This window comes from Panulirus ornatus, chromosome 47 (assembly GCF_036320965.1).
Source record: "Panulirus ornatus isolate Po-2019 chromosome 47, ASM3632096v1, whole genome shotgun sequence".
Taxonomy (NCBI): Eukaryota; Metazoa; Arthropoda; class Malacostraca; order Decapoda; family Palinuridae; genus Panulirus; species Panulirus ornatus.
In genome coordinates, this window is record NC_092270.1 from 15,530,273 (window position 1) to 15,551,787 (window position 21,515).

General features: G+C 31.5%; 14 non-coding genes across 14 annotated transcripts; all 14 read left to right on the plus strand.

The window, feature by feature from the left end:
* Positions 1–571: 571 nt before the first annotated feature.
* On the plus strand, positions 572–690 carry LOC139763752 (5S ribosomal RNA). The gene has a single exon (XR_011716231.1). It is a non-coding gene; the product is annotated as a 5S ribosomal RNA (ribosomal RNA).
* Positions 691–2,158: 1,468 nt separating this feature from the next.
* On the plus strand, positions 2,159–2,277 carry LOC139763732 (5S ribosomal RNA). Its single transcript, XR_011716225.1, has one exon. It is a non-coding gene; the product is annotated as a 5S ribosomal RNA (ribosomal RNA).
* A 1,480-nt stretch (positions 2,278–3,757) lies between these two features.
* Positions 3,758–3,876, plus strand: LOC139763757 (5S ribosomal RNA). Its single transcript, XR_011716236.1, has one exon. It is a non-coding gene; the product is annotated as a 5S ribosomal RNA (ribosomal RNA).
* Positions 3,877–5,354: 1,478 nt separating this feature from the next.
* Positions 5,355–5,473, plus strand: LOC139763753 (5S ribosomal RNA). The gene has a single exon (XR_011716232.1). It is a non-coding gene; the product is annotated as a 5S ribosomal RNA (ribosomal RNA).
* A 1,468-nt stretch (positions 5,474–6,941) lies between these two features.
* On the plus strand, positions 6,942–7,060 carry LOC139763768 (5S ribosomal RNA). Its single transcript, XR_011716247.1, has one exon. It is a non-coding gene; the product is annotated as a 5S ribosomal RNA (ribosomal RNA).
* Positions 7,061–8,538: 1,478 nt separating this feature from the next.
* Positions 8,539–8,657, plus strand: LOC139763754 (5S ribosomal RNA). The gene has a single exon (XR_011716233.1). It is a non-coding gene; the product is annotated as a 5S ribosomal RNA (ribosomal RNA).
* Positions 8,658–10,125: 1,468 nt separating this feature from the next.
* On the plus strand, positions 10,126–10,244 carry LOC139763780 (5S ribosomal RNA). The gene has a single exon (XR_011716258.1). It is a non-coding gene; the product is annotated as a 5S ribosomal RNA (ribosomal RNA).
* A 1,478-nt stretch (positions 10,245–11,722) lies between these two features.
* Positions 11,723–11,841, plus strand: LOC139763755 (5S ribosomal RNA). The gene has a single exon (XR_011716234.1). It is a non-coding gene; the product is annotated as a 5S ribosomal RNA (ribosomal RNA).
* Positions 11,842–13,306: 1,465 nt separating this feature from the next.
* Positions 13,307–13,425, plus strand: LOC139763791 (5S ribosomal RNA). The gene has a single exon (XR_011716264.1). It is a non-coding gene; the product is annotated as a 5S ribosomal RNA (ribosomal RNA).
* A 1,478-nt stretch (positions 13,426–14,903) lies between these two features.
* Positions 14,904–15,022, plus strand: LOC139763756 (5S ribosomal RNA). Its single transcript, XR_011716235.1, has one exon. It is a non-coding gene; the product is annotated as a 5S ribosomal RNA (ribosomal RNA).
* A 1,465-nt stretch (positions 15,023–16,487) lies between these two features.
* LOC139763738 (5S ribosomal RNA) lies at positions 16,488–16,606 on the plus strand. The gene has a single exon (XR_011716226.1). It is a non-coding gene; the product is annotated as a 5S ribosomal RNA (ribosomal RNA).
* A 1,478-nt stretch (positions 16,607–18,084) lies between these two features.
* On the plus strand, positions 18,085–18,203 carry LOC139763758 (5S ribosomal RNA). The gene has a single exon (XR_011716237.1). It is a non-coding gene; the product is annotated as a 5S ribosomal RNA (ribosomal RNA).
* A 1,465-nt stretch (positions 18,204–19,668) lies between these two features.
* LOC139763748 (5S ribosomal RNA) lies at positions 19,669–19,787 on the plus strand. Its single transcript, XR_011716227.1, has one exon. It is a non-coding gene; the product is annotated as a 5S ribosomal RNA (ribosomal RNA).
* Positions 19,788–21,265: 1,478 nt separating this feature from the next.
* LOC139763759 (5S ribosomal RNA) lies at positions 21,266–21,384 on the plus strand. Its single transcript, XR_011716238.1, has one exon. It is a non-coding gene; the product is annotated as a 5S ribosomal RNA (ribosomal RNA).
* The last annotated feature ends 131 nt before the right edge of the window (positions 21,385–21,515 follow it).

Sequence of the window (21,515 nt, forward strand, 5' to 3'; positions counted from 1 at the left end):
ATTTCATTATCTACGTTTCTTTGTTTTTGTTCAGTACTTTTACCTATTAATGTTTATATCTTCTTCTTACAATCGTTTTTAATCAAATTCGATTTCCATATCCTGTGTTACTGCATAAATGCTACAGTTTTAAGTAATATAAGTATTTCTTTTTCTAAATTAATGGCCTACAAAGACCTGTTTCCGATTTATACATAGTTTGACATTGTTAAAAACCATTTTTACATATTTTGAAAATGCCATAATCCACCAAAGGCTTCCAATAGTGCCATATATATATTTTCATTTATTTCCACCTTAAAGGTTGTAGGTTCTTTTATGATATGATTGGCAGAAATTGGTTTTTGAACATCACCATGTGTAATGAATACCTCATGAGTTGTAGGACTCAGATCAGTCTTTCATTGTCGTGTTTATATATGGTTTACTGGAACATGGTTGTATAATGACAAACATTTTCATATGGTGTATTGATTGAGGCAACTCTCATTGTCAATAAGACTTTACTTAATAATCTTTGTTACGGTAAGCTGATTGCAAGATAAATAGGAGATGTTTGTGCAATATTATTGTCAACGGCCACACCACGTTGAAAACACCGCTTCTCGTCCGATCAGCGAAGTTAAGCAGCGTTGGGTCTGGTTAGTACTTGGATGGGTGACCGCCTGGGAACACCAGATGCTGTTGGCATTTTGATATATGATTACCTTTCTTTTCATTCTAGTATGTTTTTATAGATACTGATACCTTCACCTTTGTATATCATATTTGACTGATTAATTTTCCTATTATAAGTTTAAATATTTTGCCTATCTATGTTTTATTTCCTGTTTAAGGCTTTCTTCCCTATTTTACGTTTACATTATATATGATATTAAATATCGTTATTTTGAATAATGATGACACAAGTACTTTTCCATTTGATGTAGGACACATCTTAATCAGATATGGATGATTTTGAATCTGTTTTCAATTAGCTGTGTCTGAGAACTTCCTTGATCCATCTTTCTCTTTTGATATGATTATTTTGTTTTCATTGGAATTCTGCAGTTTGCTGTATCAGATGCCTTTAGGAAGTCAAGGAAAACCAAGTATTTTCCTTCCTCGCATCAGAGTTTCATGAAAGGTTTTGTGATGGATTGCAGTTCATTTTAGTTTGTTTGCTTTGTAGGAAACCATTTTGATGGTAATGGATATCTTTGTTATCAATCAAGTTCCCTAATGGGTAGTTTTATCACTTGTTGATTTATGGCCAACCTTTTGTACTTATAACTTAAGTGTCATTTCATGAATATCCACAGTATAGTTTGGAAACAGTATTTGTAGCTTTACTACAGCATTTATACCATATATCGAGAATATTTCCTCATACAGTTGTCTTAATGTTTTAACAGTATTTTCGTTTAGTTTGTAAGCATTTTATTAATGTAAGATCCACTGACAGTATCTTCGTACTTTAGATTTTCAAATCTCAGATATAATATTATTTGTTTTATCAATAAATTATAAGTATACTTTTCAATTCCGGACGCTGCTTTGTATCATTTCTTATCTTTTATTCCCTCTTTTCCTGCAAGTCATTTTCTTTTTCATTTTCAGCGTTTCTTTATTTTTCTTTTGTACTTTTACCTCTTAATGTTTCTATCTTCTTTTTACAATCGTTTTTAACCAAATTTGTTTTCCATATCCTGTGTTTCTGCATAAATGCTACATTTTTAAGTATTATAAGTATTTCTTTTTCTAAATTAATGGCCTACAAAGACCTGGCTCTGATTTATACATAGAGTTACATTGTTAAAACCATTTTTACATATTTTGGAAATGCCATAATCCACTAACGGCTTCCAATAGTGTCATATGTATGTTTTCATTCATTTCCACCTTAAAGGTTGTAGGTTCTTTTATAGTATGATTGGCAGTAATTGGTTTTTGAACATCACCGACTGTGATGAATACCTCATGAGTTGTAAGACTCAGATCAGTCTTTCATTGTTGTGTTTATATATGGTTTACTGGAACATGGTTGTATAATGACATACATTTTCATATGATGTATTGATTGAAGCAACTCTCATTGTCAATAAGACTTTACTTAATAATCTTTCTGTTACAGTAAGCTGATTGCAAGATAAATAGGAGATGTTTGTGCAATTTTATCGCCAACGGCCACACCACGTTGAAAACACCGCTTCTCGTCCGATCAGCGAAGTTAAGCAGCGTTGGGTCTGGTTAGTACTTGGATGGGTGACCGCCTGGGAACACCAGATGCTGTTGGCATTTTGATATATAATTACCTTTCTTTTCATTGTCGTATGTTCTTATAGATACTGATACCTTCACCTTTGTATATTATATTTGACTGATTGATTTTCCTCTTTTAGTTTAAATATTTTGCCTATCTATGTTTTATTTCCCGTTTAAGGCTTTCTTCCCTATTTTACGTCTACATTTTATATGATATTAAATATCGTTATTTTGAATAATGATAACATAAGTACTTTTCCATTTGATGCAAGACACATCTGAATCAGATATGGATGATTTTGAATCTGTTTTCAATTAACTGTGTCTTAGAACTTCCTTGATCCATCTTTCTCTTTTGATATGATTATTTTGTTTTCATTGGAATTCATTGAAATTCTGCAGTTTACTGTACCAGATGCCTTAGGGAAGTCATTGAAAACTAAGTATTCTCCTTCCTCGCATCAGAGTTTCATAAATGGTTTTGTGATGGATTGCCAGTTCATTTTAGTTTGTTTACTTAGTAGGAAGCCATTTTGATGGTAATGGATATCTTTGTTATCAATCAAGTTCCCTAATTGTTAGTTTAATCCCTTGTTGATTTATAGCCAACCTTGTGTACTGATACCTTAAGTGTCATTTTATGAATATCCACAGTATAGTTTGGAAATAGTATTTGTATCTTTAGTACAGCATTTTTACCATATTACGGGAATATTTCTTCATGCAGGTGTGTTAATGTTTTAATTTAATATTTGTTTAGTTTCTGAGCATTTTATTAATGTAAGATCCACAGATAGTACCTTCGTACTTTAGATTGTCAAATCTCATATAATACATATTCTGTTTTATTAATAAATAATAAATATACTTTTCGTTTCTGGACGCTGCTTTGTATCACTTTCTTATCTTTTATTCCATCTTCTCCTGCAAGCCATATTGATTTTCATTATCTACGTTTCTTTGTTTTTGTTCAGTACTTTTACCTATTAATGTTTATATCTTCTTCTTACAATCGTTTTTAATCAAATTCGATTTCCATATCCTGTGTTACTGCATAAATGCTACAGTTTTAAGTAATATAAGTATTTCTTTTTCTAAATTAATGGCCTACAAAGACCTGTTTCCGATTTATACATAGTTTGACATTGTTAAAAACCATTTTTACATATTTTGAAAATGCCATAATCCACCAAAGGCTTCCAATAGTGCCATATATATATTTTCATTTATTTCCACCTTAAAGGTTGTAGGTTCTTTTATGATATGATTGGCAGAAATTGGTTTTTGAACATCACCATGTGTAATGAATACCTCATGAGTTGTAGGACTCAGATCAGTCTTTCATTGTCGTGTTTATATATGGTTTACTGGAACATGGTTGTATAATGACAAACATTTTCATATGGTGTATTGATTGAGGCAACTCTCATTGTCAATAAGACTTTACTTAATAATCTTTCTGTTACAGTAAGCTGATTGCAAGATAAATAGGAGATGTTTGTGCAATTTTATCGCCAACGGCCACACCACGTTGAAAACACCGCTTCTCGTCCGATCAGCGAAGTTAAGCAGCGTTGGGTCTGGTTAGTACTTGGATGGGTGACCGCCTGGGAACACCAGATGCTGTTGGCATTTTGATATATAATTACCTTTCTTTTCATTGTCGTATGTTCTTATAGATACTGATACCTTCACCTTTGTATATTATATTTGACTGATTGATTTTCCTCTTTTAGTTTAAATATTTTGCCTATCTATCTTTTATTTCCCGTTTAAGGCTTTCTTCCCTATTTTACGTCTACATTTTATATGATATTAAATATCGTTATTTTGAATAATGATAACATAAGTACTTTTCCATTTGATGCAAGACACATCTGAATCAGATATGGATGATTTTGAATCTGTTTTCAATTAACTGTGTCTTAGAACTTCCTTGATCCATCTTTCTCTTTTGATATGATTATTTTGTTTTCATTGGAATTCATTGAAATTCTGCAGTTTACTGTACCAGATGCCTTAGGGAAGTCATTGAAAACTAAGTATTCTCCTTCCTCGCATCAGAGTTTCATAAATGGTTTTGTGATGGATTGCCAGTTCATTTTAGTTTGTTTACTTAGTAGGAAGCCATTTTGATGGTAATGGATATCTTTGTTATCAATCAAGTTCCCTAATTGTTACGTTTATCCCTTGTTGATTTATAGCCAACCTTGTGTACTGATACCTTAAGTGTCATTTTATGAATATCCACAGTATAGTTTGGAAATAGTATTTGTATCTTTAGTACAGCATTTTTACCATATTACGGGAATATTTCTTCATGCAGGTGTGTTAATGTTTTAATTTAATATTTGTTTAGTTTCTGAGCATTTTATTAATGTAAGATCCACAGATAGTATCTTCGTACTTTAGATTGTCAAATCTCATATAATACATATTCTGTTTTATTAATAAATAATAAATATACTTTTCGTTTCTGGACGCTGCTTTGTATCACTTTCTTATCTTTTATTCCATCTTCTCCTGCAAGCCATATTGATTTTCATTATCTACGTTTCTTTGTTTTTGTTCAGTACTTTTACCTATTAATGTTTATATCTTCTTCTTACAATCGTTTTTAATCAAATTCGATTTCCATATCCTGTGTTACTGCATAAATGCTACAGTTTTAAGTAATATAAGTATTTCTTTTTCTAAATTAATGGCCTACAAAGACCTGTTTCCGATTTATACATAGTTTGACATTGTTAAAAACCATTTTTACATATTTTGAAAATGCCATAATCCACCAAAGGCTTCCAATAGTGCCATATATATATTTTCATTTATTTCCACCTTAAAGGTTGTAGGTTCTTTTATAATATGATTGGCAGAAATTGGTTTTTGAACATCACCATGTGTAATGAATACCTCATGAGTTGTAGGACTCAGATCAGTCTTTCATTGTCGTGTTTATATATGGTTTACTGGAACATGGTTGTATAATGACAAACATTTTCATATGGTGTATTGATTGAGGCAACTCTCATTGTCAATAAGACTTTACTTAATAATCTTTGTTACGGTAAGCTGATTGCAAGATAAATAGGAGATGTTTGTGCAATATTATTGTCAACGGCCACACCACGTTGAAAACACCGCTTCTCGTCCGATCAGCGAAGTTAAGCAGCGTTGGGTCTGGTTAGTACTTGGATGGGTGACCGCCTGGGAACACCAGATGCTGTTGGCATTTTGATATATGATTACCTTTCTTTTCATTCTAGTATGTTTTTATAGATACTGATACCTTCACCTTTGTATATCATATTTGACTGATTAATTTTCCTATTATAAGTTTAAATATTTTGCCTATCTATGTTTTATTTCCTGTTTAAGGCTTTCTTCCCTATTTTACGTTTACATTATATATGATATTAAATATCGTTATTTTGAATAATGATGACACAAGTACTTTTCCATTTGATGTAGGACACATCTTAATCAGATATGGATGATTTTGAATCTGTTTTCAATTAGCTGTGTCTGAGAACTTCCTTGATCCATCTTTCTCTTTTGATATGATTATTTTGTTTTCATTGGAATTCTGCAGTTTGCTGTATCAGATGCCTTTAGGAAGTCAAGGAAAACCAAGTATTTTCCTTCCTCGCATCAGAGTTTCATGAAAGGTTTTGTGATGGATTGCAGTTCATTTTAGTTTGTTTGCTTTGTAGGAAACCATTTTGATGGTAATGGATATCTTTGTTATCAATCAAGTTCCCTAATGGGTAGTTTTATCACTTGTTGATTTATGGCCAACCTTTTGTACTTATAACTTAAGTGTCATTTCATGAATATCCACAGTATAGTTTGGAAACAGTATTTGTAGCTTTACTACAGCATTTATACCATATATCGAGAATATTTCCTCATACAGTTGTCTTAATGTTTTAACAGTATTTTCGTTTAGTTTGTAAGCATTTTATTAATGTAAGATCCACTGACAGTATCTTCGTACTTTAGATTTTCAAATCTCAGATATAATATTATTTGTTTTATCAATAAATTATAAGTATACTTTTCAATTCCGGACGCTGCTTTGTATCATTTCTTATCTTTTATTCCCTCTTTTCCTGCAAGTCATTTTCTTTTTCATTTTCAGCGTTTCTTTATTTTTCTTTTGTACTTTTACCTCTTAATGTTTCTATCTTCTTTTTACAATCGTTTTTAACCAAATTTGTTTTCCATATCCTGTGTTTCTGCATAAATGCTACATTTTTAAGTATTATAAGTATTTCTTTTTCTAAATTAATGGCCTACAAAGACCTGGCTCTGATTTATACATAGAGTTACATTGTTAAAACCATTTTTACATATTTTGGAAATGCCATAATCCACTAACGGCTTCCAATAGTGTCATATGTATGTTTTCATTTATTTCCACCTTAAAGGTTGTAGGTTCTTTTATAGTATGATTGGCAGTAATTGGTTTTTGAACATCACCGACTGTGATGAATACCTCATGAGTTGTAAGACTCAGATCAGTCTTTCATTGTTGTGTTTATATATGGTTTACTGGAACATGGTTGTATAATGACATACATTTTCATATGATGTATTGATTGAAGCAACTCTCATTGTCAATAAGACTTTACTTAATAATCTTTCTGTTACAGTAAGCTGATTGCAAGATAAATAGGAGATGTTTGTGCAATTTTATCGCCAACGGCCACACCACGTTGAAAACACCGCTTCTCGTCCGATCAGCGAAGTTAAGCAGCGTTGGGTCTGGTTAGTACTTGGATGGGTGACCGCCTGGGAACACCAGATGCTGTTGGCATTTTGATATATAATTACCTTTCTTTTCATTGTCGTATGTTCTTATAGATACTGATACCTTCACCTTTGTATATTATATTTGACTGATTGATTTTCCTCTTTTAGTTTAAATATTTTGCCTATCTATGTTTTATTTCCCGTTTAAGGCTTTCTTCCCTATTTTACGTCTACATTTTATATGATATTAAATATCGTTATTTTGAATAATGATAACATAAGTACTTTTCCATTTGATGCAAGACACATCTGAATCAGATATGGATGATTTTGAATCTGTTTTCAATTAACTGTGTCTTAGAACTTCCTTGATCCATCTTTCTCTTTTGATATGATTATTTTGTTTTCATTGGAATTCATTGAAATTCTGCAGTTTACTGTACCAGATGCCTTAGGGAAGTCATTGAAAACTAAGTATTCTCCTTCCTCGCATCAGAGTTTCATAAATGGTTTTGTGATGGATTGCCAGTTCATTTTAGTTTGTTTACTTAGTAGGAAGCCATTTTGATGGTAATGGATATCTTTGTTATCAATCAAGTTCCCTAATTGTTACGTTTATCCCTTGTTGATTTATAGCCAACCTTGTGTACTGATACCTTAAGTGTCATTTTATGAATATCCACAGTATAGTTTGGAAATAGTATTTGTATCTTTAGTACAGCATTTTTACCATATTACGGGAATATTTCTTCATGCAGGTGTGTTAATGTTTTAATTTAATATTTGTTTAGTTTCTGAGCATTTTATTAATGTAAGATCCACAGATAGTACCTTCGTACTTTAGATTGTCAAATCTCATATAATACATATTCTGTTTTATTAATAAATAATAAATATACTTTTCGTTTCTGGACGCTGCTTTGTATCACTTTCTTATCTTTTATTCCATCTTCTCCTGCAAGCCATATTGATTTTCATTATCTACGTTTCTTTGTTTTTGTTCAGTACTTTTACCTATTAATGTTTATATCTTCTTCTTACAATCGTTTTTAATCAAATTCGATTTCCATATCCTGTGTTACTGCATAAATGCTACAGTTTTAAGTAATATAAGTATTTCTTTTTCTAAATTAATGGCCTACAAAGACCTGTTTCCGATTTATACATAGTTTGACATTGTTAAAAACCATTTTTACATATTTTGAAAATGCCATAATCCACCAAAGGCTTCCAATAGTGCCATATATATATTTTCATTTATTTCCACCTTAAAGGTTGTAGGTTCTTTTATGATATGATTGGCAGAAATTGGTTTTTGAACATCACCATGTGTAATGAATACCTCATGAGTTGTAGGACTCAGATCAGTCTTTCATTGTCGTGTTTATATATGGTTTACTGGAACATGGTTGTATAATGACAAACATTTTCATATGGTGTATTGATTGAGGCAACTCTCATTGTCAATAAGACTTTACTTAATAATCTTTGTTACGGTAAGCTGATTGCAAGATAAATAGGAGATGTTTGTGCAATATTATTGTCAACGGCCACACCACGTTGAAAACACCGCTTCTCGTCCGATCAGCGAAGTTAAGCAGCGTTGGGTCTGGTTAGTACTTGGATGGGTGACCGCCTGGGAACACCAGATGCTGTTGGCATTTTGATATATGATTACCTTTCTTTTCATTCTAGTATGTTTTTATAGATACTGATACCTTCACCTTTGTATATCATATTTGACTGATTAATTTTCCTATTATAAGTTTAAATATTTTGCCTATCTATGTTTTATTTCCTGTTTAAGGCTTTCTTCCCTATTTTACGTTTACATTATATATGATATTAAATATCGTTATTTTGAATAATGATGACACAAGTACTTTTCCATTTGATGTAGGACACATCTTAATCAGATATGGATGATTTTGAATCTGTTTTCAATTAGCTGTGTCTGAGAACTTCCTTGATCCATCTTTCTCTTTTGATATGATTATTTTGTTTTCATTGGAATTCTGCAGTTTGCTGTATCAGATGCCTTTAGGAAGTCAAGGAAAACCAAGTATTTTCCTTCCTCGCATCAGAGTTTCATGAAAGGTTTTGTGATGGATTGCAGTTCATTTTAGTTTGTTTGCTTTGTAGGAAACCATTTTGATGGTAATGGATATCTTTGTTATCAATCAAGTTCCCTAATGGGTAGTTTTATCACTTGTTGATTTATGGCCAACCTTTTGTACTTATAACTTAAGTGTCATTTCATGAATATCCACAGTATAGTTTGGAAACAGTATTTGTAGCTTTACTACAGCATTTATACCATATATCGAGAATATTTCCTCATACAGTTGTCTTAATGTTTTAACAGTATTTTCGTTTAGTTTGTAAGCATTTTATTAATGTAAGATCCACTGACAGTATCTTCGTACTTTAGATTTTCAAATCTCAGATATAATATTATTTGTTTTATCAATAAATTATAAGTATACTTTTCAATTCCGGACGCTGCTTTGTATCATTTCTTATCTTTTATTCCCTCTTTTCCTGCAAGTCATTTTCTTTTTCATTTTCAGCGTTTCTTTATTTTTCTTTTGTACTTTTACCTCTTAATGTTTCTATCTTCTTTTTACAATCGTTTTTAACCAAATTTGTTTTCCATATCCTGTGTTTCTGCATAAATGCTACATTTTTAAGTATTATAAGTATTTCTTTTTCTAAATTAATGGCCTACAAAGACCTGGCTCTGATTTATACATAGAGTTACATTGTTAAAACCATTTTTACATATTTTGGAAATGCCATAATCCACTAACGGCTTCCAATAGTGTCATATGTATGTTTTCATTTATTTCCACCTTAAAGGTTGTAGGTTCTTTTATAGTATGATTGGCAGTAATTGGTTTTTGAACATCACCGACTGTGATGAATACCTCATGAGTTGTAAGACTCAGATCAGTCTTTCATTGTTGTGTTTATATATGGTTTACTGGAACATGGTTGTATAATGACATACATTTTCATATGATGTATTGATTGAAGCAACTCTCATTGTCAATAAGACTTTACTTAATAATCTTTCTGTTACAGTAAGCTGATTGCAAGATAAATAGGAGATGTTTGTGCAATTTTATCGCCAACGGCCACACCACGTTGAAAACACCGCTTCTCGTCCGATCAGCGAAGTTAAGCAGCGTTGGGTCTGGTTAGTACTTGGATGGGTGACCGCCTGGGAACACCAGATGCTGTTGGCATTTTGATATATAATTACCTTTCTTTTCATTGTCGTATGTTCTTATAGATACTGATACCTTCACCTTTGTATATTATATTTGACTGATTGATTTTCCTCTTTTAGTTTAAATATTTTGCCTATCTATCTTTTATTTCCCGTTTAAGGCTTTCTTCCCTATTTTACGTCTACATTTTATATGATATTAAATATCGTTATTTTGAATAATGATAACATAAGTACTTTTCCATTTGATGCAAGACACATCTGAATCAGATATGGATGATTTTGAATCTGTTTTCAATTAACTGTGTCTTAGAACTTCCTTGATCCATCTTTCTCTTTTGATATGATTATTTTGTTTTCATTGGAATTCATTGAAATTCTGCAGTTTACTGTACCAGATGCCTTAGGGAAGTCATTGAAAACTAAGTATTCTCCTTCCTCGCATCAGAGTTTCATAAATGGTTTTGTGATGGATTGCCAGTTCATTTTAGTTTGTTTACTTAGTAGGAAGCCATTTTGATGGTAATGGATATCTTTGTTATCAATCAAGTTCCCTAATTGTTAGTTTTATCCCTTGTTGATTTATAGCCAACCTTGTGTACTGATACCTTAAGTGTCATTTTATGAATATCCACAGTATAGTTTGGAAATAGTATTTGTATCTTTAGTACAGCATTTTTACCATATTACGGGAATATTTCTTCATGCAGGTGTGTTAATGTTTTAATTTAATATTTGTTTAGTTTCTGAGCATTTTATTAATGTAAGATCCACAGATAGTACCTTCGTACTTTAGATTGTCAAATCTCATATAATACATATTCTGTTTTATTAATAAATAATAAATATACTTTTCGTTTCTGGACGCTGCTTTGTATCACTTTCTTATCTTTTATTCCATCTTCTCCTGCAAGCCATATTGATTTTCATTATCTACGTTTCTTTGTTTTTGTTCAGTACTTTTACCTATTAATGTTTATATCTTCTTCTTACAATCGTTTTTAATCAAATTCGATTTCCATATCCTGTGTTACTGCATAAATGCTACAGTTTTAAGTAATATAAGTATTTCTTTTTCTAAATTAATGGCCTACAAAGACCTGTTTCCGATTTATACATAGTTTGACATTGTTAAAAACCATTTTTACATATTTTGAAAATGCCATAATCCACCAAAGGCTTCCAATAGTGCCATATATATATTTTCATTTATTTCCACCTTAAAGGTTGTAGGTTCTTTTATGATATGATTGGCAGAAATTGGTTTTTGAACATCACCATGTGTAATGAATACCTCATGAGTTGTAGGACTCAGATCAGTCTTTCATTGTCGTGTTTATATATGGTTTACTGGAACATGGTTGTATAATGACAAACATTTTCATATGGTGTATTGATTGAGGCAACTCTCATTGTCAATAAGACTTTACTTAATAATCTTTGTTACGGTAAGCTGATTGCAAGATAAATAGGAGATGTTTGTGCAATATTATTGTCAACGGCCACACCACGTTGAAAACACCGCTTCTCGTCCGATCAGCGAAGTTAAGCAGCGTTGGGTCTGGTTAGTACTTGGATGGGTGACCGCCTGGGAACACCAGATGCTGTTGGCATTTTGATATATGATTACCTTTCTTTTCATTCTAGTATGTTTTTATAGATACTGATACCTTCACCTTTGTATATCATATTTGACTGATTAATTTTCCTATTATAAGTTTAAATATTTTGCCTATCTATGTTTTATTTCCTGTTTAAGGCTTTCTTCCCTATTTTACGTTTACATTATATATGATATTAAATATCGTTATTTTGAATAATGATGACACAAGTACTTTTCCATTTGATGTAGGACACATCTTAATCAGATATGGATGATTTTGAATCTGTTTTCAATTAGCTGTGTCTGAGAACTTCCTTGATCCATCTTTCTCTTTTGATATGATTATTTTGTTTTCATTGGAATTCTGCAGTTTGCTGTATCAGATGCCTTTAGGAAGTCAAGGAAAACCAAGTATTTTCCTTCCTCGCATCAGAGTTTCATGAAAGGTTTTGTGATGGATTGCAGTTCATTTTAGTTTGTTTGCTTTGTAGGAAACCATTTTGATGGTAATGGATATCTTTGTTATCAATCAAGTTCCCTAATGGGTAGTTTTATCACTTGTTGATTTATGGCCAACCTTTTGTACTTATAACTTAAGTGTCATTTCATGAATATCCACAGTATAGTTTGGAAACAGTATTTGTAGCTTTACTACAGCATTTATACCATATATCGAGAATATTTCCTCATACAGTTGTCTTAATGTTTTAACAGTATTTTCGTTTAGTTTGTAAGCATTTTATTAATGTAAGATCCACTGACAGTATCTTCGTACTTTAGATTTTCAAATCTCAGATATGATATTTGTTTTATCAATAAATTATAAGTATACTTTTCAATTCCGGACGCTGCTTTGTATCATTTCTTATCTTTTATTCCCTCTTTTCCTGCAAGTCATTTTCTTTTTCATTTTCAGCGTTTCTTTATTTTTCTTTTGTACTTTTACCTCTTAATGTTTCTATCTTCTTTTTACAATCGTTTTTAACCAAATTTGTTTTCCATATCCTGTGTTTCTGCATAAATGCTACATTTTTAAGTATTATAAGTATTTCTTTTTCTAAATTAATGGCCTACAAAGACCTGGCTCTGATTTATACATAGAGTTACATTGTTAAAACCATTTTTACATATTTTGGAAATGCCATAATCCACTAACGGCTTCCAATAGTGTCATATGTATGTTTTCATTTATTTCCACCTTAAAGGTTGTAGGTTCTTTTATAGTATGATTGGCAGTAATTGGTTTTTGAACATCACCGACTGTGATGAATACCTCATGAGTTGTAAGACTCAGATCAGTCTTTCATTGTTGTGTTTATATATGGTTTACTGGAACATGGTTGTATAATGACATACATTTTCATATGATGTATTGATTGAAGCAACTCTCATTGTCAATAAGACTTTACTTAATAATCTTTCTGTTACAGTAAGCTGATTGCAAGATAAATAGGAGATGTTTGTGCAATTTTATCGCCAACGGCCACACCACGTTGAAAACACCGCTTCTCGTCCGATCAGCGAAGTTAAGCAGCGTTGGGTCTGGTTAGTACTTGGATGGGTGACCGCCTGGGAACACCAGATGCTGTTGGCATTTTGATATATAATTACCTTTCTTTTCATTGTCGTATGTTCTTATAGATACTGATACCTTCACCTTTGTATATTATATTTGACTGATTGATTTTCCTCTTTTAGTTTAAATATTTTGCCTATCTATGTTTTATTTCCCGTTTAAGGCTTTCTTCCCTATTTTACGTCTACATTTTATATGATATTAAATATCGTTATTTTGAATAATGATAACATAAGTACTTTTCCATTTGATGCAAGACACATCTGAATCAGATATGGATGATTTTGAATCTGTTTTCAATTAACTGTGTCTTAGAACTTCCTTGATCCATCTTTCTCTTTTGATATGATTATTTTGTTTTCATTGGAATTCATTGAAATTCTGCAGTTTACTGTACCAGATGCCTTAGGGAAGTCATTGAAAACTAAGTATTCTCCTTCCTCGCATCAGAGTTTCATAAATGGTTTTGTGATGGATTGCCAGTTCATTTTAGTTTGTTTACTTAGTAGGAAGCCATTTTGATGGTAATGGATATCTTTGTTATCAATCAAGTTCCCTAATTGTTAGTTTAATCCCTTGTTGATTTATAGCCAACCTTGTGTACTGATACCTTAAGTGTCATTTTATGAATATCCACAGTATAGTTTGGAAATAGTATTTGTATCTTTAGTACAGCATTTTTACCATATTACGGGAATATTTCTTCATGCAGGTGTGTTAATGTTTTAATTTAATATTTGTTTAGTTTCTGAGCATTTTATTAATGTAAGATCCACAGATAGTACCTTCGTACTTTAGATTGTCAAATCTCATATAATACATATTCTGTTTTATTAATAAATAATAAATATACTTTTCGTTTCTGGACGCTGCTTTGTATCACTTTCTTATCTTTTATTCCATCTTCTCCTGCAAGCCATATTGATTTTCATTATCTACGTTTCTTTGTTTTTGTTCAGTACTTTTACCTATTAATGTTTATATCTTCTTCTTACAATCGTTTTTAATCAAATTCGATTTCCATATCCTGTGTTACTGCATAAATGCTACAGTTTTAAGTAATATAAGTATTTCTTTTTCTAAATTAATGGCCTACAAAGACCTGTTTCCGATTTATACATAGTTTGACATTGTTAAAAACCATTTTTACATATTTTGAAAATGCCATAATCCACCAAAGGCTTCCAATAGTGCCATATATATATTTTCATTTATTTCCACCTTAAAGGTTGTAGGTTCTTTTACGATATGATTGGCAGAAATTGGTTTTTGAACATCACCATGTGTAATGAATACCTCATGAGTTGTAGGACTCAGATCAGTCTTTCATTGTCGTGTTTATATATGGTTTACTGGAACATGGTTGTATAATGACAAACATTTTCATATGGTGTATTGATTGAGGCAACTCTCATTGTCAATAAGACTTTACTTAATAATCTTTGTTACGGTAAGCTGATTGCAAGATAAATAGGAGATGTTTGTGCAATATTATTGTCAACGGCCACACCACGTTGAAAACACCGCTTCTCGTCCGATCAGCGAAGTTAAGCAGCGTTGGGTCTGGTTAGTACTTGGATGGGTGACCGCCTGGGAACACCAGATGCTGTTGGCATTTTGATATATGATTACCTTTCTTTTCATTCTAGTATGTTTTTATAGATACTGATACCTTCACCTTTGTATATCATATTTGACTGATTAATTTTCCTATTATAAGTTTAAATATTTTGCCTATCTATGTTTTATTTCCTGTTTAAGGCTTTCTTCCCTATTTTACGTTTACATTATATATGATATTAAATATCGTTATTTTGAATAATGATGACACAAGTACTTTTCCATTTGATGTAGGACACATCTTAATCAGATATGAATGATTTTGAATCTGTTTTCAATTAGCTGTGTCTGAGAACTTCCTTGATCCATCTTTCTCTTTTGATATGATTATCTTGTTTTCATTGGAATTCTGCAGTTTACTGTATCAGATGCCTTTAGGAAGTCAAGGAAAACCAAGTATTTTCCTTCCTCGCATCAGAGTTTCAATGAAGGTTTTGTGATGGATTGCAGTTCATTTTAGTTTGTTTGCTTTGTAGGAAACCATTTTGATGGTAATGGATATCTTTGTTATCAATCAAGTTCCCTAATGGGTAGTTTTATCACTTGTTGATTTATGGCCAACCTTTTGTACTTATAACTTAAGTGTCATTTCATGAATATCCACAGTATAGTTTGGAAACAGTATTTGTAGCTTTACTACAGCATTTATACCATATATCGAGAATATTTCCTCATACAGTTGTCTTAATGTTTTAACAGTATTTTCGTTTAGTTTGTAAGCATTTTATTAATGTAAGATCCACTGACAGTATCTTCGTACTTTAGATTTTCAAATCTCAGATATTATATTTGTTTTATCAATAAATTATAAGTATACTTTTCAATTCCGGACGCTGCTTTGTATCATTTCTTATCTTTTATTCCCTCTTTTCCTGCAAGTCATTTTCTTTTTCATTTTCAGCGTTTCTTTATTTTTCTTTTGTACTTTTACCTCTTAATGTTTCTATCTTCTTTTTACAATCGTTTTTAACCAAATTTGTTTTCCATATCCTGTGTTTCTGCATAAATGCTACATTTTTAAGTATTATAAGTATTTCTTTTTCTAAATTAATGGCCTACAAAGACCTGGCTCTGATTTATACATAGAGTTACATTGTTAAAACCATTTTTACATATTTTGGAAATGCCATAATCCACTAACGGCTTCCAATAGTGTCATATGTATGTTTTCATTTATTTCCACCTTAAAGGTTGTAGGTTCTTTTATAGTATGATTGGCAGTAATTGGTTTTTGAACATCACCGACTGTGATGAATACCTCATGAGTTGTAAGACTCAGATCAGTCTTTCATTGTTGTGTTTATATATGGTTTACTGGAACATGGTTGTATAATGACATACATTTTCATATGATGTATTGATTGAAGCAACTCTCATTGTCAATAAGACTTTACTTAATAATCTTTCTGTTACAGTAAGCTGATTGCAAGATAAATAGGAGATGTTTGTGCAATTTTATCGCCAACGGCCACACCACGTTGAAAACACCGCTTCTCGTCCGATCAGCGAAGTTAAGCAGCGTTGGGTCTGGTTAGTACTTGGATGGGTGACCGCCTGGGAACACCAGATGCTGTTGGCATTTTGATATATAATTACCTTTCTTTTCATTGTCGTATGTTCTTATAGATACTGATACCTTCACCTTTGTATATTATATTTGACTGATTGATTTTCCTCTTTTAGTTTAAATATTTTGCCTATCTATGTTTTATTTCCCGTTTAAGGCTTTCTTCCCTATTTTACGTCTACATTTTATATGATATTAAATATCGTTATTTTGAATAATGATAACATAAGTACTTTTCCATTTGATGCAAGACACATCTGAATCAGATATGGATGATTTTGAATCTGTTTTCAATTAACTGTGTCTTAGAACTTCCTTGATCCATCTTTCTCTTTTGATATGATTATTTTGTTTTCATTGGAATTCATTGAAATTCTGCAGTTTACTGTACCAGATGCCTTAGGGAAGTCATTGAAAACTAAGTATTCTCCTTCCTCGCATCAGAGTTTCATAAATGGTTTTGTGATGGATTGCCAGTTCATTTTAGTTTGTTTACTTAGTAGGAAGCCATTTTGATGGTAATGGATATCTTTGTTATCAATCAAGTTCCCTAATTGTTAGTTTAATCCCTTGTTGATTTATAGCCAACCTTGTGTACTGATACCTTAAGTGTCATTTTATGAATATCCACAGTATAGTTTGGAAATAGTATTTGTATCTTTAGTACAGCATTTTTACCATATTACGGGAATATTTCTTCATGCAGGTGTGTTAATGTTTTAATTTAATATTTGTTTAGTTTCTGAGCATTTTATTAATGTAAGATCCACAGATAGTACCTTCGTACTTTAGATTGTCAAATCTCATATAATACATATTCTGTTTTATTAATAAATAATAAATATACTTTTCGTTTCTGGACGCTGCTTTGTATCACTTTCTTATCTTTTATTCCATCTTCTCCTGCAAGCCATATTGATTTTCATTATCTACGTTTCTTTGTTTTTGTTCAGTACTTTTACCTATTAATGTTTATATCTTCTTCTTACAATCGTTTTTAATCAAATTCGATTTCCATATCCTGTGTTACTGCATAAATGCTACAGTTTTAAGTAATATAAGTATTTCTTTTTCTAAATTAATGGCCTACAAAGACCTGTTTCCGATTTATACATAGTTTGACATTGTTAAAAACCATTTTTACATATTTTGAAAATGCCATAATCCACCAAAGGCTTCCAATAGTGCCATATATATATTTTCATTTATTTCCACCTTAAAGGTTGTAGGTTCTTTTATGATATGATTGGCAGAAATTGGTTTTTGAACATCACCATGTGTAATGAATACCTCATGAGTTGTAGGACTCAGATCAGTCTTTCATTGTCGTGTTTATATATGGTTTACTGGAACATGGTTGTATAATGACAAACATTTTCATATGGTGTATTGATTGAGGCAACTCTCATTGTCAATAAGACTTTACTTAATAATCTTTGTTACGGTAAGCTGATTGCAAGATAAATAGGAGATGTTTGTGCAATATTATTGTCAACGGCCACACCACGTTGAAAACACCGCTTCTCGTCCGATCAGCGAAGTTAAGCAGCGTTGGGTCTGGTTAGTACTTGGATGGGTGACCGCCTGGGAACACCAGATGCTGTTGGCATTTTGATATATGATTACCTTTCTTTTCATTCTAGTATGTTTTTATAGATACTGATACCTTCACCTTTGTATATCATATTTGACTGATTAATTTTCCTATTATAAGTTTAAATATTTTGCCTATCTATGTTTTATTTCCTGTTTAAGGCTTTCTTCCCTATTTTACGTTTACATTATATATGATATTAAATATCGTTATTTTGAATAATGATGACACAAGTACTTTTCCATTTGATGTAGGACACATCTTAATCAGATATGGATGATTTTGAATCTGTTTTCAATTAGCTGTGTCTGAGAACTTCCTTGATCCATCTTTCTCTTTTGATATGATTATTTTGTTTTCATTGGAATTCTGCAGTTTACTGTATCAGATGCCTTTAGGAAGTCAAGGAAAACCAAGTATTTTCCTTCCTCGCATCAGAGTTTCAATGAAGGTTTTGTGATGGATTGCAGTTCATTTTAGTTTGTTTGCTTTGTAGGAAACCATTTTGATGGTAATGGATATCTTTGTTATCAATCAAGTTCCCTAATGGGTAGTTTTATCACTTGTTGATTTATGGCCAACCTTTTGTACTTATAACTTAAGTGTCATTTCATGAATATCCACAGTATAGTTTGGAAACAGTATTTGTAGCTTTACTACAGCATTTATACCATATATCGAGAATATTTCCTCATACAGTTGTCTTAATGTTTTAACAGTATTTTCGTTTAGTTTGTAAGCATTTTATTAATGTAAGATCCACTGACAGTATCTTCGTACTTTAGATTTTCAAATCTCAGATATGATATTTGTTTTATCAATAAATTATAAGTATACTTTTCAATTCCGGACGCTGCTTTGTATCATTTCTTATCTTTTATTCCCTCTTTTCCTGCAAGTCATTTTCTTTTTCATTTTCAGCGTTTCTTTATTTTTCTTTTGTACTTTTACCTCTTAATGTTTCTATCTTCTTTTTACAATCGTTTTTAACCAAATTTGTTTTCCATATCCTGTGTTTCTGCATAAATGCTACATTTTTAAGTATTATAAGTATTTCTTTTTCTAAATTAATGGCCTACAAAGACCTGGCTCTGATTTATACATAGAGTTACATTGTTAAAACCATTTTTACATATTTTGGAAATGCCATAATCCACTAACGGCTTCCAATAGTGTCATATGTATGTTTTCATTTATTTCCACCTTAAAGGTTGTAGGTTCTTTTATAGTATGATTGGCAGTAATTGGTTTTTGAACATCACCGACTGTGATGAATACCTCATGAGTTGTAAGACTCAGATCAGTCTTTCATTGTTGTGTTTATATATGGTTTACTGGAACATGGTTGTATAATGACATACATTTTCATATGATGTATTGATTGAAGCAACTCTCATTGTCAATAAGACTTTACTTAATAATCTTTCTGTTACAGTAAGCTGATTGCAAGATAAATAGGAGATGTTTGTGCAATTTTATCGCCAACGGCCACACCACGTTGAAAACACCGCTTCTCGTCCGATCAGCGAAGTTAAGCAGCGTTGGGTCTGGTTAGTACTTGGATGGGTGACCGCCTGGGAACACCAGATGCTGTTGGCATTTTGATATATAATTACCTTTCTTTTCATTGTCGTATGTTCTTATAGATACTGATACCTTCACCTTTGTATATTATATTTGACTGATTGATTTTCCTCTTTTAGTTTAAATATTTTGCCTATCTATGTTTTATTTCCCGTTTAAGGCTTTCTTCCCTATTTTACGTCTACATTTTATATGATATTAAATATCGTTATTTTGAATAATGATAACATAAGTACTTTTCCATTTGATGCAAGACACATCTGAATCAGATATGGATGATTTTGAATCTGTTTTCAATTAACTGTGTCTTAGAACTTCCTTGATCCATCTTTCTCTTTTGATATGATTATTTTGTTTTCATTGGAATTCATTGAAATTCTGCAGTTTACTGTACCAGATGCCTTAGGGAAGTCATTGAAAACTAAGTATTCTCCTTCCTCGCATCAGAGTTTCATAAATGGTTTTGTGATGGATTGCCAGTTCATTTTAGTTTGTTTACTTAGTAGGAAGCCATTTTGATGGTAATGGATATCTTTGTTATCAATCAAGTTCCCTAATTGTTAGTTTTATCCCTTGTTGATTTATAGCCAACCTTGTGTACTGATACCTTAAGTGTCATTTTATGAATATCCACAGTATAGTTTGGAAATAGTATTTGTATCTTTAGTACAGCATTTTTACCATATTACGGGAATATTTCTTCATGCAGGTGTGTTAATGTTTTAATTTAATATTTGTTTAGTTTCTGAGCATTTTATTAATGTAAGATCCACAGATAGTATCTTCGTACTTTAGATTGTCAAATCTCATATAATACATATTCTGTTTTATTAATAAATAATAAATATACTTTTCGTTTCTGGACGCTGCTTTGTATCACTTTCTTATCTTTTATTCCATCTTCTCCTGCAAGCCATATTGATTTTCATTATCTACGTTTCTTTGTTTTTGTTCAGTACTTTTACCTATTAATGTTTATATCTTCTTCTTACAATCGTTTTTAATCAAATTCGATTTCCATATCCTGTGTTACTGCATAAATGCTACAGTTTTAAGTAATATAAGTATTTCTTTTTCTAAATTAATGGCCTACAAAGACCTGTTTCCGATTTATACATAGTTTGACATTGTTAAAAACCATTTTTACATATTTTGAAAATGCCATAATCCACCAAAGGCTTCCAATAGTGCCATATATATATTTTCATTTATTTCCACCTTAAAGGTTGTAGGTTCTTTTATGATATGATTGGCAGAAATTGGTTTTTGAACATCACCATGTGTAATGAATACCTCATGAGTTGTAGGACTCAGATCAGTCTTTCATTGTCGTGTTTATATATGGTTTACTGGAACATGGTTGTATAATGACAAACATTTTCATATGGTGTATTGATTGAGGCAACTCTCATTGTCAATAAGACTTTACTTAATAATCTTTGTTACGGTAAGCTGATTGCAAGATAAATAGGAGATGTTTGTGCAATATTATTGTCAACGGCCACACCACGTTGAAAACACCGCTTCTCGTCCGATCAGCGAAGTTAAGCAGCGTTGGGTCTGGTTAGTACTTGGATGGGTGACCGCCTGGGAACACCAGATGCTGTTGGCATTTTGATATATGATTACCTTTCTTTTCATTCTAGTATGTTTTTATAGATACTGATACCTTCACCTTTGTATATCATATTTGACTGATTAATTTTCCTATTATAAGTTTAAATATTTTGCCTATCTATGTTT